Source organism: Lygodium microphyllum, chromosome 18 (genome assembly GCF_053477565.2).
Source record: "Lygodium microphyllum isolate KBCC chromosome 18, Lygodium_microphyllum_v1.1.10, whole genome shotgun sequence".
Lineage (NCBI taxonomy): Eukaryota > Viridiplantae > Streptophyta > Polypodiopsida > Schizaeales > Lygodiaceae > Lygodium > Lygodium microphyllum.
In genome coordinates this window covers 43,680,624-43,697,364 of record NC_141152.1, presented here as the reverse complement: position 1 = coordinate 43,697,364, position 16,741 = coordinate 43,680,624, and positions in this window count along the sequence as shown.

Below are 16,741 nucleotides of genomic sequence, written 5' to 3'. Positions count from 1 at the left end.
GAATCCTTTGACAGTCAACGAGACAAACAAACAGTCTGTAATATCCAATAGTGAAAAGTGTGTAATAACTGAGGTATTCTCAACTCAATAGCACTTCAAGGCATCTCAAACATTTGCTAGCTAGAACATGTCCATATGAGCATCATTGATTGCATGTTCAACATGTATACATGAAGAAGGGCCTTCACTCTCTCAATAACCAACCAATGGACCTATTATACTAGCAATAAAATACCTATGAATTGAGCAACTAATGTTCAAAGCATCTCAAATAGCATCTTAGAATAATCAAGCATCATCCGGGCATGAGTGTTGTCCACTATAGTAAATAGCTAATCTACATAGGTTTGTGTTGAATATCTCAAAATCTATGTAGAATTTGAAAAAAAACTTTCTTTTGCAAAGTTGTAGACCACTCGAAACGATTAGGGATCATGGGCCATTTTCCCAAAATGCAATTCTATAAAGCAAGATATGCCTTTTGCAAAAAAAAAAGACTATTGTAGGGTTTCTCACAGATTGAAGGGTTGTAGACTAAAGGTCAAGTCCAGCTCCACAACTCCAACTCCCACAAAGTCAAGCTCTGATACCATGTTCAAAAATGGAGAGGTTGCAAAGGAGAGATGCATGCTTCTTATGCTCAATAGGAAGCTCCTAAAACAAGGTAGAAGGAGAAGCCATCAAGGCTTATGATAAAATGACTTGAAGGAGAGTTTTAGGAGTGATTTCTCAAGTGTTTTTATTGTCCAGAAAAGGGTAAAACAAGGCAGCATATTGTCCATGAAGCTCACGAGCTTCAAATAGACTTCTAAATGCATCTGTTGATGGAATCAAACTTTTTAACATTAGAGAAGATTTGAGTATCTTCCAAACTCAAGTTTAGAATGGATTTATGGACAATAAGGAGTGTTTTCTTCTTGTTGTAATAAAACTATCATATTAGGTTGAAGTGGTTTTTGAAGCTCCATAATGGTCAAATAGTGGTTTTGATGACTTCTAATGCTTAGTATCACTTCTTGGCATTAATACACATCATCTACTATAGAGATTTGGATGTATGTATGGATTTATGAGGCATATGTCTTTGATTTTAGTCTATGTGTAGAGTAGAGATCTCAATGCATGACAAAGGATTTCCGAGCTATAGTTTTAGATTGTGTTGGGCAATCATCCCAAGTGTATGTTCATGCCTGATCTAGGCATCTTATATGGTTGTATTGAGATGTACTACTGAACCATATATGGAATAGAATCATCATATTGCGCCTCTATCATTATCTTACGCTTCATTTAAACACTTAATACTATATCTTTCTTCTTGTTTCTTATCTCATTCTCTCTAATCCTTCCGTCTCATACCCCTTTGGTAGCATTCTGCCTTACATGCTCCCAAAGAGAGAGAGAGAGAGAGAGAGAGAGAGAGAGAGAGAGAGAGAGAGAGAGAGAGAGAGAGAGAGAGAGAGAGAGAGAGAGAGAGAGAGAGAGAGAGAGAGAGAGAGAGAGGGGGGGGGGGAAGGGAGGGAGGGAGGGAAGGAGGATGTAATAATGAGGAAATGAGGCACAGAAATAAATTTAAAGACCAAAAGAAATGACTTTTTCTTCAATAATTGTGGCCTAACAGCATAACCCTTTTTATTGTTCCAAATTTTTTATTTTGAAAGGTATTTCTATGCAATGCAATGTGGCAAATGAACAGGCCTAGCATGCAAAACCTTAATTTTTTATAAAATCAATATCTCTCTTTCTCTCTCTCTCTCTCTCTCTCTCTCTCTCTCTCTCTCTCTCTCTCTCTCTCTCTCTCTCTCTCTCTCTCTCTCTCTCTCTCCCTCCCTCCCTCCCTCCCTCCCTTCCTCCCTCCCTCCCTCCCTCCCTCCCTCCCTCCCTCCCCCTCCCCCTCTCCCTCTCCCCCTCCCCCTCCCCCTCCCCCTCCCTCCCTCCCTCCCTCCCTCCCTCCCTCCCTCCCTCCCTCCCTCCCTCTCTCTCTCTCTCTCTCTCTCTCTCTCTCTCTCTCTCTCTCTCTCTCTCTCTCTCTCTCTCTCTCTGACAGACAGAGTGAGAGCTACTATACCAGCCTCCAGCCAGACCTCCGAGCTCACACTACAGCAGGCTGAGGACCAGCGTACCCGACGCCGCACGAGGATCCGGGGGTTTCAAACCCCACAGCCACACCGATAGGAGATCTAGAGGATTCTTGATCTACATTGACAGCAGACTGAGATCCGACGACACTCGACACATTGGATCTCAGATCTCCAGTTTGCTCTTTCTCCACCGCCGATGTACCACATCCTGCATCCAGGAGGGATCACCTGCTATTAGCGACTTCGACGACTGCTACTACATCCCAGGATAGTATATCTCCCTACATCTGTTACATATACACATCGCACCACTTTATCACAGCCGACAGTTGTTCCCCTATCATAGCCGACATTTGTTCCCCTTTTGTAGCCATTATCTGGAGTACCAGAGCTACATACGCACATACACATATACGACACTTGTCATATGCTCGTCATGTAGGGTTTTGGGAAAAAAAATTTGAGGAAGAGGAAATAAATCCTTTTCATCATCATTTGAGAAGGAAGTATCCCCTATTGAGACGGTATCTTATACATAAATTTAACAAATGTAACTATGTTTTGAGAAAATTGAAGAGGATTTATTTCCTTCTTCCAAAGAATTGAGAAGGATTTTTGTCAAGGTGAACAAGTCCTAGGTTGAAGCTAACCCACCTTTTCCTGAACCCTGTCGTCATGTGAAGCCTACCTCAGGATCCAAAGCGTGCTTCATTTTCAAAATATCACTTTCATGACCCCCTTTTTGTGCAACATCCATAGGTTTTTCAATTTAAGGCACATGTTTTTAATAGCATCATTAGGCTTTCCAATATAGCGTGTTTTATTATGCTAGTGGACTTTTGAGCTTCATTATATTGCTTTTCAATGAAGAGGATTCTTTAGTTATATTACTATAGAGTAACAAGCACCCATACATTCTCAACATCTTTTGCAAATCTTTATCAACATGTCTCACAATCACAATAAAAGACACACTAATGTTTGCTTACACCCATTTTCATATTAAAAACTTTTCATGCCACCATTCTTTTACATAATAATGTTTGCTATACATTTCATGACCTTTCTTGTTCAAAATACTTTATTCTGCCAATGGGGTTGTGGCGTAGTAGTTTGGGTGTGGGTTGAGTTATGGGGGTGTGTTGGTTCAAACCGTGCGCACCACATCCCAACGGCACAATAAAAAATATCTATTTGCTTCAAAAAAAAACTTCATTCTATTGATAGTACAAAATGAGATCTCCAAAATTTTCTATAGAACTCCCAAAAATCATTAGTTGATGATGAAAACATGTTAGCAACAAGTTTGTGTTGGATTCTTTGGTGATTGGCTACGTATTCTAAGTCTTTTTCTATTGTGCAACCTGTATTTTTTTCCATGTGATTTTAGAATATATGAGGATGGCAACTACAAGTGCTTGCAATATCCAATTGATTCAAATATTTGAATCAATTGCCTTCGCAAATATTTAGATGGATTCAAAGTAGTTCTTAAAAGTGACGATTATATATAAAGTGCATGCCTTTTCCTAGAATTTCATTTTATCCTCGCAAAAGGACAAATGTGTGTCATCACATTTCTATTTGATTTCATCTCTCTCTCTCTCTCTCTCTCTCTCTCTCTCTCTCTCTCTCTCTCTCTCTCTCTCTCTCTCTCTCTCTCTCTCTCTCTCTCTCTCTCTCTCTCTCTCTCTCTCTCTCTCTCTCTCTCTCTCTCTCTCTCTCTCTCTCTCTCGCTCTCTCTCTCTCTCTCTCTCTCTCTCTCTCTCTCTCTCTCTCTCTCTCTCTCTCTCTCTCTCTCTCTCTCTCTCTCTCTCTCTCTCTCTCTCTCTCTCTCTCTCTCTCTCTCTCTCTCATAATTGCTTCCTCCTCCCTTCTAATTACGCTCCCTCCCTCTCCTCCTCCCCCCCTCATAATTACACTAAATCAACAACATTGTTGAACCACATTGTAAGGCTAACATGATCTTCCAACTATGTCAAGTTTGTCTCTATCTAAAGACTCATGAAGCAAATTCACTTACAAATTTGGATCAATGCAATGACTACAATTAGTGAAGGTGTTGAATGATAAATGTGGAGCTATTTGACAGTTTCATATTCAAGGTAGTTCAATTGTAATATTCAACATTGAGTGTTCCCACGATGCAAACTTTAATCTTTTGATGTCCAATAAGGTAGTGAATATTCAAATATGACATTTTTATCATGCTCTTTAATCAATATACCATGAAATGGTAGTGTAGGGCACTATACTTCTAGGTGAACAAGTTGACCACCATCATCCTCAACTTGACACCTTCCCTTACTTAATGATGGGATAAGTTGGATAATTAGGTAGCGAATGGAGGCCACAAGTGCACCCCGGTCGGATGTGGAGTGGTGTGAACTGGTCCACCACTTGACAAGGGCAGTGGTCAACGTGGGCCGGTGCGGGAGGGCAAGAGTGGGCTTTAGATGGCCCACTGATGTTGCCATCATGCTGCCAATCGAGGAATGAAGCATGCCCCACTTGTGGTGGTGGGCTCTACACATGCATGCTTGGGACGCTAGTGCTCTGGGATTTCCATCTGAGCTATCTTAGAACAAGAACCAAGGAGTCTAACATGTATGCAAGTCAGTGAGTGGCAAACCCATGGAGGCACAAGGAACCTGACAGGTGGGATCCCCTTCACGGAGTGCACCATCGACCAAGGCAACCATTATCTTCTGTGAAAGGTTTGAGTGGGAGCGTACTTGTTGGGACCCGAGAGATGGTGAACTATGCCTAAGCAGGGCAAAGCCAAGTGAAACTCTGGTGGAGGCTCGTAGCAATAATGACATGCAAATTGTTCATCAGACTTGGGTATAGGGGCGAAAGACCAATCGAACCATCTAGTAGCTAGTTAATATTGCAAATGATGGTAATATTGCAAATGCATAAGAAAACACACAAATGTTGTTTTGTTAGTGAGATAGTACAATTATTTGCACTTCTTAGAAAAACAATAAATAAACTTCCTAAAATATAGTAAGACAAAAGGATTACATGATGCACTTCTTTACTTTCTTGAAATTTTTGACAATTAAAACAATACTTTCTACTAGGACAATAAAAACATTTTACGTGCAAAACAGTATTGTTGATAAGTATTTAGAATTTCATGGCATGTCTCTTGTAACTTGTAGAACAAGTTGAGTATGTCAAATATTTCATACTTTGACAATGTAAGTTTATGAGCAAAGCATTTTTGTTATAAGTATTTAGAAATTTATGGCACAACTCTTCCGCTATGTTGAAAATTTTGAGGATCCAACCAATATTCAATCTCTCAATAAATATATATGTTTGAGCATCATAGCTATAAGTGGTTTTAACAATTGAAAAATGTAGTTTGCTAGTATTAAAAGTTCCATTAGAGTTTCTATCTTTGAGTTTTGACTCTATTCAAGTGATGCTTTATAATCCAAACCTACTAAATGATGAAGCATAGTTATTTTCCTATGTTGAATAGCATTGTTATCCTTAGAGCACTAGGTTAAGTGTTGATGTGACTTTATATAGTATCGTGTTGACTTTAAATATTTTACTAGTCTATAAAGTGTGGTCTATGTCTATATTGTTCTTACAACCATAGATGAACCCAACTCATGCACATGATATCACATTCCTCGTGGCAATATAATTAAAGTGTTTTTGTCTCTTGATTGGTGTCATGTATACTTTGTTAGCATATCACAAAGTAGCTTCATATGTTTTGGCAATTTTTCCTCAAAAGGTATTAAAGTAGCAATGGAAGCATGACTAACTCTCTTGGAGTAACTATTGGCTTCAAGCATAGTCTTTCTTGATCCTTCTACCTCATTGAGCATCCAAATGTGGTGGCTTGAAAAGAAATCTCTCATGTCCACTTAGGATTGCTAGCATATAGGGACTAGAAACTAGCTTTCTTCACATTTTAATGGAATTGACATACTCAATAAATCTATTAGGGCTGGTGAACTACAAGGGCCTTACTATTTTGAAGGCTCCAACTATATTACCTTGCAATCCCATCAATATGCATCATTTCTTCCTTGCCTACCAAAAGTTTTCTATATGTTTACTATAAAGTCAAGTGAAATCAATGGCTTACTTATTGTTCCTCTCCTAAAACCAAGAGTTATATGAAAACAAGTTCTCAATATAGTAGGCAAATTTTTTGTGTTGAAATATCTTTATGTGGATGCCTGTTAGGGGAATTTGAATGGGATTCTATGTGTTGATGCAAGTTTTGGATTTGTTTTACACAATCATGTGTTGAACTATTTTGGAAGATAAAGAGAAATTTCTCCTTAAATGAACCATGTTTCAAAGAAATATGATGGCATTTGGATGACAAAGCTCTATTAGTCAAGAAGTTTCTAAAAATGAATAGTGAATATTTAGTGTTTTATTCGTCATGTAGCACTAAGTTGAAAATATTCTTCATTGAGGGGTTTTTAGTGTATGTTTATCAAGTGCCACCTTAGTTATGCTACCATCTTAGCACATAAGGTGCAAATCTGTCTACCACCATTGCCATACCTTTGGCTCCAATGCTCATGTCACATTTTCCATCTTAAAACATCGGAAACCTTAGGACATTAGAAAATTATGTTTTACTACATTTTATGATTATGAATATAACCTTCTATGCAAAATCTCATGGTAGGTTGTGTGATTTCAAGTGTTAGCAAGCCTTTTTGGAAGGTGTTTGTGAAGATCCTCAACGGTATTGTTTAAAGGTGTTGTGGGGAGGACACTAGTTATGTAGAAGCTAAGTGGTTTATTCCTTCTTTGCTCCTCACATTATTTCAAAAAAGATGAGAGGAGTAAAAAGGGAACTTACAAGAGAGCCCATGCAAGCCACATTGAAGGAGTCAATTTCTTTTTTTTTTTAAGATACAAACCACAAAGCCCTTGCAACAAATGTTCTTAACAAAATAAACCATGTAAATAAACTACAAAGCTTATGCACAATGTATGCTCCACACATCCTTCAAAAAAGTGAGAGGGGTGTAAAAAGAGCATTGGGAAACCATGTAAGCCACTTTGAGGAGAAATTTTGAAAAAAGAAATCAAGCCACAAAGCCTTTGCAACCATAAATATTCCTAGAAATATAAAAGATGTTATGAGAAAAAAATTAACAAACCACAAAGCTTGTGCACAATCCATGCTCCACAACATCTCAATAAAAGAACATTTTGTATAAAATTTAAATTCTTTAATTTTATTTTACTACTTGCAATCACATAAATTTCCATTGATTCCACGAAATAAAAAAGAAATTACAATAATTTTGAAAACCGTTATGTTATTGCAAACAAATTGTTTGCATAATTCATCATTAACATAGGGCCATCATTACATCTGCACATTTATCATGCATGCAACAACCATACATCCAATGAACATGGACATATTTTTTGAGATTATATCTAAGATGCCCCAAAGATACATGAACCATGAACAAATGCATCCCAGGCTCAAGTAGGCTAGATTAGTGTATCTGTTGATTCCTTTGAATGATTGTCCAACAAAATCTCTTTAGTCTATTATCCTCAATGGTTGACCAATCTTCACAAAAAGTTTCAACAAGTATAACACCAAGATGACAATTTCCTTAAGATGGATCTACCCTTCAAGATAAAAGCATAAGTCCCTTAAGAGCCACTACATACATTCTCTTCCCATCTCAAGAAAAAATTATCAACATACTTGTATCTTGTATTCTTCATCTATTTTTCAAGAAAACTCCATGCTTAATCATTTTTGAAAACTTCATGTAACACGATTCATTATTTCCTCTCTTTTATAAAAAGTGATGCTTATTTGACCCCTACGTGCAAGTACTAGAATTTGTTTTGCTTTATTTCTTAAAATCCCCACCATCCTACTTCCTTTTCTTTTTTGTAATCAGCATGCTTTTTCACCTACGAGTCATGTTGCACATCTAGTGAACATATTTTCTAATGGTATAAACCCCTACATAAGGCACTTTGTCTAATGGAAGAGAGCCCTTGGATGTGTATTTCATGGCACTTGTAGTGAGATGATAGTAACTTGGAGGGTAATGGTTGGATACTAAATAGATGGCTTCCTTGCAAATATGAGGATTTCAAAGTGTAGCCTATAAGATATCATCTTGCATTATAGAGCCATTTCCACCACAAAATGCTCTTAGCAAAGAGAATGGGCCACAACACACTATGATGGATGGGATCATAGGATACTATGATGGATGCATTATGAAGCCATTCCCACCCCAAACTTCTCTCAACAAATAAAGTGGATCAGTAGACATATCAACCTCATATTATGGAGCCATTCCCACCCCAAACTTTTGTCAATAGATTAAGTGAACCAGTGAACACCATTGTCAATGCAATACTAAAGTATGGCACATCTAGAATAGGAGATGCAATGATACCAATATAACATCATCATGTTTCTAGTTCAAAGACCCTCACCAATAAAACATAGATCATGAAGACTCTAGGAAGAAAATGGGAGAGACTATTGTTGGGCAATTTCTAATTGCATGAGTAGAAAATGATAGGCCCTACTCTGAAATTGTGATATAAGCACCTCTTTCACTCAAAAATCTCCAATTTCCCTCCATAAAGATGAGTAATGCTAGGATTTGGCCCAATTCGTATGAAGTATATACATGAATGGAAACATATCCTTGGTTGAATATTTCTCTCACTGAAAACATCTAGATCAAATAGATGCATCACAAAAATAGCATTTTATCCATCGAATCATGTAACTTATTAAACTCTAGCTCTCCCTTTCCATGATGCAAAGGCTTGACACTTAAAAGCAAAGCCTACAAGTCTTATACACATCAATAAAATCATTGAAACCCTTGCCTAAAGGCCTTATGTTGATTAGGGATATTATGTTGGTCTCGACATGTAGCTCTAAAACTATAAATAGGAAAATGAAGGTGTAAAAGATCACACCACTCAACTGCCAAGACCCATGGACCGCTTCTTGTTTCAAACATTTCAAGCCAAGTGTAATGGCTACCTCTCACATAGGCATGCGCACTTTCACATCTACGCATGTAGTGAGCTTACCTTCATGTCCGATCGAGTTGCCTCCTCCCACAATCCCTCCGATAGCTCCACGATCCAAGGTGCAAGCTCAAGTTCCTCAAGCTCCAAGCTCCAAGTTCCATTGCTACAAGCAAGACATGAGAAGAGAGGAGAAGATGGAGATTCTCCACCACAGTCCCTCACCCTCACACACTCACTTCCTCACTCCCTGACATTTCCTCTCTCAAGCACAAGAATAAGCAAGAAGAAGAAGAAGAGAGCTAGTTTTGGCCACACACAAGAATGAGCTTCTTCATTCACTTTTTTACTTTTATACATGCCCGACCTCCTCCTTGGGCACCCATTCCTTTTTTACATGATCGGCTATTTTAGCTTAGGTCCTCTTTCCCTATTCCCTTCTTATTTACATTATTCCTTCACCCATGCCCGTCCACATTTACAAATTGCACAAGAGGGAACCTGGTGCTCTTTTACAAAAATTTAGGGTGTGCTTTTATATTTAAAATGTGTCTTTCCCTTTTTTTGCACTCACCCTGGACTTTTAAAGTTGCTCCTACGCTTTTGGCCTTTTTCCTCCTATTTGTTCATTGGGCCATCTTTTTTTGCTTTTCCCTACATCTTTTGATTTTCTTTCACTTTCTTTGCACCTAGGTTAGCATTATTACCCCCTCCTAGCTGAGTGTAAGTCCCATGGTGGCACTTGTTGGTGAGGGCTGCTCGGTTGGTTGAAGGTCTGCCATGTGGATCAATGATGGGGCTTTAGGGAGATTGACCATGGAGAAGAAGCATAACAAAATGGATGTGAGGTTGTATAGGCCGAGAAGAGATCAAGTGGGTAACGAGGTCCTTTAAGGTCAATGGTTAGTCATGGGTTATCGAATGTACCTAAAAAGGAAAAGGAAGTGCACTACTTGGGGGTGTGCCTACCTCACTGTGCAAGCAGTGCATGGTGTCCTTGCCAGTGGAATTGGGAGTTGGTAGCCTATGGTGTTGTCCACACTTGAGGACCCAAATCATGCAAGGGGCAATGCTATGGGTGTAACTTAGGGAGACATGTCAAGTATAAACTCCCTAGGCATGTCCTGCCCTTAATGTGCCCTAAGTGTAAAGTGGATGAAGGGACTAGGGATATAATTATCCCTAGGTGTAGTGTTTGTGGCACTCTGATGGTACATGAGAATTACATCTCTTCCTTTTCTTGTGCTTCGTCTTTGTCTTTTCTTTGGTTTCTTTCTTTTGCTCCTTTCTTTTTTTAAAATATTTAATGCATTAGGAGGGAGCATGCCAGACGTCATCTTGATGCTCTTCAGGAGCTACCTTGCAAGGAGGCCTAAGACACTTGATAAAGAAGTGTATGCTCTGCAAGTAGCCTTTTATGTTAATATATACGTTTAGGGGTATCATTGACAGGAAGGGGTGACTGCACTTGGTGAAGTGGCTGTTGTTCATATCATGAGGTGGGCCATCGTGCAACTATCAATTCCTGCATTAAGATAAAAAAAGAGTGGATGTAGTCGGGTCTCTTTTGCTATGGGCTTGTGCTTGAGCAAAATCCTGAGTAGCCTAAGATAATTACATAAGGTGATGAATGTAGGGTCTTGGGCTAGGTTCACATGGCTGCTCTTCCTCATCTTGGCCTTGCTCAAAGTCTGCGCCTCTTCCTACACTGGCTCTCTTGGCTTTTCAATAGGGTGCTACATCTAATGTTCATGCTCTCCAAACCCTAACTCCTCCAGCTCCTTTGTCGAGAACCCAGCTGCTGCAAAGTATTGTCATTGTTGCTCTACACGGGCTAGTGCTGGCTACGGGGGTGTGCTCCTAGAGACCATACTTTATGGCTCTTCTTATAATTTCCACATTCCTTTTTAGTCCTTCTATTATGTCCTCACCTGCCTCCACTACTTTTGCCCTTGCTAGTGCCATAATTCATTCACTTTTCACCAAGGCAAGGCATTCGGCAAGGTCCTTGAGCCTTCCAGCACTCTTTTCTTCCTAAGCCCTAGCCTTCTCCTCCATCTTTTCTATGCCCTAAGTCTAGCATTGAGACAACATCATTACCATTTATTTGTACCCCTTCCATGTCTCGAGCATCTTCTTCTTATACTATTTGTAGCAATTCAACTACTCTTCCCAGTCATTCTTGCTCTTGGAGAGTCACATAGAGTCAGTTTTGCACCTCTGCGAACCTTTTATCTGACACCTCATCTTTTTGTGCCCCGGCATTGTGCAGTTCTTTGAGCAGTTGTTCCTTTTGTTGTATAAATCTATTACTTATGCCACATAGAAACATGGTTTTGGAGACTTGTACTTCATGATTGGGAGGCTACTAATGCTCATTCTTGGGCGCCTGTTGATGCTCTCTCTCAGCCTAAACTATGATCTCCTTCACTCCAGCAAATGAAGTCGATTCTCCATTTTTCAAAGGGTTGTCATGCTATTACTAGGGTCAACTCCATCTTGTCCTTATCAATGGAGATTTTGGTCCTTTCGCACTCATCGCAATGCTTCACAAACTTAGTTGCATCATGGAATAGGGTGGGCCACCACAATTGAGATTGTAGCACCTTGTGTGTTGTAGTATCCCTGCTGAACCATGCGCTTTAGCAAGTACGTCATGCATCTCGTGCACACATCTTTGCAATAACCCATCATGTCCTAGCCTATAGGGCTAGCCAACTTTAAAATTGATAGGGCTGAATCTTGAGGATAAGGCTCTTTGGCCTAGCCTTCTCTATAGGTCTTTCAGGCAATCCATGCTCTAGGATTTGGACTATGTCATTTGCCCCCAATACGGTGTTAGATCGGCCCTAAACAAGTCTCATTCACTGGATATGCTGAAAAAGTGTGCATCATGTAAGCCATCTACGATGCCTTGTTTAGCAACTTCTCCTGTGGGTATGTGGGACATATGGTCTGCTATGTAATACTACTTACCTTTTCATACAACCACAGAGAAGTCAAATTCTAGAAGGAGAAGTAACCATCTAGCTATGTGTCCTATAAGTAGCATTTGTTCACCAAATAAAGAAAAGATCGATGGTCAATGAAGAAGGTAAAGAGCGTAGCTAAAAGATAATGACGGAACTTCTTTACAACAGACACCATAGCTAGGCCTTCCCTTTCCATTGTGGAGTAATTCATCTCCATATCCATGAGTTGTCTACCAGTAAAGCTCATAGGATAATCAAGATTATGTTCATCAAGTTGGCACAAAACAACTCCCACAGTGAACTTTGATACATCAATGTACACATGGAGTGTTATGTTCCAATCTTGAGCTCGTAGGATCCGTGTAGTTGTAAGAGCCTTCTTTAGTTCCTTGTAAGTGCATTGGCATTCCTCAGTCCACTCAAATACAATCAACAATTTATAAAGGGGTCTAGCGATTAATGCATAGTTTAGAATGACTTGCCAATAGTACCTTGTGTGTCCCAAGAAGCACTGAACTCCCCTATAGTTCATGGGTGGTGGTAAATTGACAATGACTCTAACTTTAGAGAAGTTTGTGGCAATGCTGTTCTTAGACACTACTTGCCCTAGGATATATCCCTATTTTACCTAGAACTGGCACTTCAAGGGGTTCAATGAGAGATTATATAGTGTACACTACTCAAAGACTGTGTGAAGTTTATCTAGGTGTTCCCTCCAACTAGAATGGACACATAGATCATCAACAAACACCTCCAATTCTCGCATAAGAATGTCTTTGGAGATGGCACACATGAGGCATTGAAAGGTAGCTAGTGCATTGATCAGCCCAAATAGCATGACTATGTAGGTAAATACACCCCATTTGATCACAAATATTATCTTATGTCTATTGTTAGGGTGCACCTGCACTTAATTGTAGCTTGAGAAGCTGTCTAAGAAATTGTAGGCTTCTTTATTCATTACTCTTTCAAGCATATGCTTCATGTAGAGTAGTGGACAGTTGTCTCTGTTAGTCAAAGTATTGACCTTTTTTTAATTCACACACACTCTAATCTGTTCAATCTTCTTCAAGACAATTACTATAGGTGACATCCAATTCGTGTACTCCATTTCATAGATGAATCCACCTTCAACAGCATATCTATCTTCTCCTTAATGGCATGTGCATGCTTTGGATTCGTCAGGTATGGTCACTGCTTTAACTAGTGTTGCATCAAGAGTCATAAGGATATTATGAGTCATGACCCTCAGATCTACTCCTTTTAGTTCATCTAAGAACCAATCAAACATATCCATGTACTCTCGCAAGAGAGCGATGAGATCAACCTCCTCTTTCTCAATCAAGTCATTTGCTATGAACACAGGCTAAGGCTTTTCCCCTTCCCCTACTAAGTTAACTTCCTTGACCTTAGCATGCCCTTCTATTGGTCCACTAGCCTATCTTTGCCTCTTAGCTCCTAGCAAGATCACTACCATGTCGCCCTTTTTGAACTTTGTGAAGTGCTTTGGCAAATCCTAGGGCTTCCTTAATCTTTGGCTTCTGACCCCTTTGACTACCTCCTCTTTTCCTCCTTCAACCTCCTACGCATTAGGTGGGCTAGCAGGTCCCCTTTGGTGGTTCAAGTATTTCTAGATCACTTTCAAAGCTCATTTCTGACTCAGAGTTAAACTCACAACCTTCACTAGAAGAAGGAGTTTCCCTTGGTGGGGCAGCTATGAGGCTGATTTAATTCTAAAGAGTGGTGTGGTACTAGATTGAACTAATCCGGCTTGCTCATAGTCTATTACACCTAGGTGGTCCAACAGTCGCATTCCATCCTGAGATGACTCCTCTTTTGATCCTAAATATGTTGGATTTCTATGGCTTGGAGTCTACTTGTATCTCTTCGATCGCTCAACCGTATGTATTATACTCTATTATCTCGACCTCTTCCTTACTTTTCTCATTTGTAGAGTAGCAATCTTCGTACTTGTCATCCAAATCTTCATATTTGACTGCTTATCATTTCCTAGGCTTCACTCTCAACCTTTTTTTCATTCCTAATTAGTGCCCAATTATACAATAGGTTTAAGTCATGCACTTTGGTCCACTGCCACTTCGGCTCCTCCATGAGGTCCTTGAGGGGTTTGAGATTGGTAGCTAGGTTACTAGCTAGCTCTCTCGTCAAGTGTTCAAGAATACTCTAGAGTTCAAAGTTGTTAAATGAAACGTGGAAAGGGACAAGTATTGGTTGACAGCTACAGCTCCTGGTCATCATGCAGAGTGGTATTGATGGTGTGGTCCTACTCTTTGGTAACTGAGATGGTGTGGCTTTATGGGACTCATTGGTTTTCCTGGTAGCCTACTTATAATCCTCCTCGTCATTTGAGAATGGTAGATCAAAGGTGGCTAGCACATGCATCCAATCCCGCTCATCCGGGGCAAGGGATAACTTTGTTAGTTGCCCATAGTAGTTTTTGACTTGTGAGTCTCCTTTCAAGATAGCAGAGATGGCACCTAGGTCAACTGGCATGGTCTTCCAAGTGTCCATCTCGACTCTCATAGATTCTAACTATTTCCTAAGAATATTAGATTGTTACCCCAATCTTCTATTACTTGTATGTTTTGCATCCAAGGTCAGCCTAATAGGGTGTCGTAGTCCACTCCCTTCATGACTATGAAGTTCACTGAGAGATGAACTCCTCTTATCTTCAAGGGATAATCTTTCAGTACTCTAAATGGTCTAACCTTTATTTCGTTAGCCAGTGTGACATTAGACCTTGCAATCTCCATAGGTGGGTTACCTCAGGCCTGTAGGATTGTTTGGTTGAGCACATTGACTCTTGCTCGCGTATCTACAATTCCCTTTCTCATGGAGCCTCCTAATGCTATGACAAGCAAAATTGCATGCATTTTTGTGACTTTCCAAAAAGCATTTACATGCAAGGACTTAGGCACATTGAGTTTAGGGTTAGCTCAATAATTGCATTGCTACGTCATGGTCAGGCAAGTCGATGGGTCCAAGCTCATTGAGTCCTTCCACCCACTACTTCAACACTTGCCATAGTGTTGGGTTCTGACTAAGTAGCTCTCCTAGAGGTAAAGTCACAAGGGTCGATATCAATGTCGTGAGAAGATTGCCAACCGCTTGCTTTTCATTACCCTCTATGCTCTTTTGCTAGTGATTTTGGGTGGTTTTCCTGCCATATGTCATCTAGGCTTTGTCTATGCCATGTTACATGGGGTGTGGATGTGTCTCGCAATCTTACCCGCATAGGCAAGAATGATGTGCTCACACTAGGGACCTCATCGATCTCATCTTCAATGATGGGTTCAGCATCCTTCAAGTCCTCTTGGGCTTCTCTCACCCACACCTTAACCTTATCTACTACTTCCAATTGGTGCAGGATACTCTCCAATCTTAGCACTCCCCTTTTTTGATGTCTTAGAAGCAGATGTTTCCGCTTTTGTATCTATGACTTGCTTCGCCTTGGGTAATGTGGTGGTACTATCTGTCTTGAGGGTAATCTTCACCACAACCCTCTTTCTCCTTCTTGTATGGCTCTTCTTCCCTATTGAAGTTGCATCAAGGTTGCAGGTCTGGGTAATGAAATAGTGGCCTACTTAGTTTGTGCTTGGGTCATGACATTCAACAGAATCGGATTGGCCTCACCATCAAGGTCTCAACTTCGAACAACCCCAATCGTATGGTTGGCAGGATTGCCAAACTAGTGGAGTTTTACCACCTAAGACACTCAACGTACAAGTGTGTAATCCTATTTGGACATCTTAAGTTGGCCTTGTCTCGATTAGCTTGCTCCCTTTCGGGGTAGCAAGATGAGATATGCTCTGAGTGACCACAAGTCTAACATGCGATGGGTTCTTGATTTTGTTCTCCTAGACCTCTACCTCTTCCCTTGCCTAAGGCCATCACCGGCACTGGTTTGAAATCCATCAAGATGGAATTATCCTCTTCACCGTATGATATGTAAGGGTTTACATACACTTCGTCCTCATTCGGCTCCTCTATGTAATTTATCGAAGTGTCGCTCACTAGATGGGTCACAATGGGTCTAGGTAGTCTGAGTATCCTTGTAGGGTTGATGTCCATCCTAGTGATGGATGGCTTTGAGTCATTAGGTGCAAGGAGAGCTAATGGCAATTTGCAATGCATTGTATCATGGCCAAATGTACCACAATTGGCACATGGTCTTGATTTAGGATCCATGCACTCAACTAGAAGGTGATTTCCTCCGCAATGCATGCATTGCATGTGAGGTTGTGTGGGCCTTCTCATCATCTCTTGAATCTTAGCCAACTCCAGCTTCACGTCTACCAACTCCTAGCTCTAGTCAACACTTTTTCCCTTGTCCTATGTGCTCTAGCTAGATCTTTCACTAATGGTCGTAGCTCTCTCTAAGCATCTAAAGGTAGTGCTATCTCAAGTTGTGTCTCTTGAACTTGTCTCCTTAAGTAGGTCATTCACACGTATGGCTTCTTTGAAGACCCTAGCTAACATGTCCCTCTATAGGTTTGAGTTGCTCACCAAGGCCTTGTAAAGCTCTTTGCTTCATATTCCATCTATGAGTATAGTGGAGATTGTCGTTCGTTAGGTCATTCTACCGCCGCTGGGATTCTCTTAAAGAGACTCTACATGTGAGTGATGTAGTCTTGGATATCCTCC